This window comes from Coenobita brevimanus, chromosome 78 (assembly GCF_032717465.1).
Source record: "Coenobita brevimanus isolate Jiangsu-jjx chromosome 78, ASM3271746v2, whole genome shotgun sequence".
In the NCBI taxonomy this organism is placed as follows: Eukaryota; Metazoa; Arthropoda; class Malacostraca; order Decapoda; family Coenobitidae; genus Coenobita; species Coenobita brevimanus.
In genome coordinates, this window is record NC_137031.1 from 6,229,901 (window position 1) to 6,230,646 (window position 746).

General features: G+C 43.6%; 1 non-coding gene across 1 annotated transcript; it reads left to right on the forward strand.

Moving 5' to 3' along the window:
• The first annotated feature begins 366 nt into the window (after positions 1 to 366).
• On the forward strand, positions 367 to 485 carry LOC145408863 (5S ribosomal RNA). The gene has a single exon (XR_013898982.1). It is a non-coding gene; the product is annotated as a 5S ribosomal RNA (ribosomal RNA).
• Positions 486 to 746: the final 261 nt, after the last annotated feature.

Sequence of the window (746 nt, forward strand, 5' to 3'; positions counted from 1 at the left end):
TGAGTGAGGTTGGTCACTCTCATCTTAAATGTCAGGACCAACTGCCTAGCCCCGGGCTCCTACGCTCCTCATGGGGCAACGTAGGATCGGATGATGATCGATATATATATATATATATATATATATATATATATATATATATATATATATATATATATATATATGTGTGTGTGTGTGTGTGTGTGTGTGTGTGTGTGTGTGTCCTTATGGAAGGAACATTTAATAATCACTACAAGAAAAATATAATTAAAACCCCACAGCAGTGCACGAGTATATGGTGTCCATCATGGGATCGCTGCACTTTGCCACAGTGTGTACAGTCAGAGGTGTTCTTTTGCTGCTGCTGTAACAATAAGTGACAACAAGGCCAACGGGCATACCACGTTGAGTACACCGCTTCCCGTCCGATCAGCGAAGTTAAGCAACGTTGGGTCTGGTTAGTACTTGGATGGGTGACCGCCTGGGAACACCAGATGCTGTTGGCATCCCTATGTGTCAAGTGAGGTTGGTGGAGGATTAGTGCCCCTCCCTGTAAAACAATTAACTCTAAGCCCTTGGCCACCCCGTCTGGGATACATGGCGTCTGACAATGAATGAATGAATGAGGTATTGACACCTGCTGCAGAAACAAGCACAGTATAATGGTGCAGTTCCACCCCATAGCAGGAGAGTATAGGAACCCCAGAGCCTCTCGGTAATAGCAAATTCATTAATTATCCCTAAAACATTCCACATAAAAATGATCA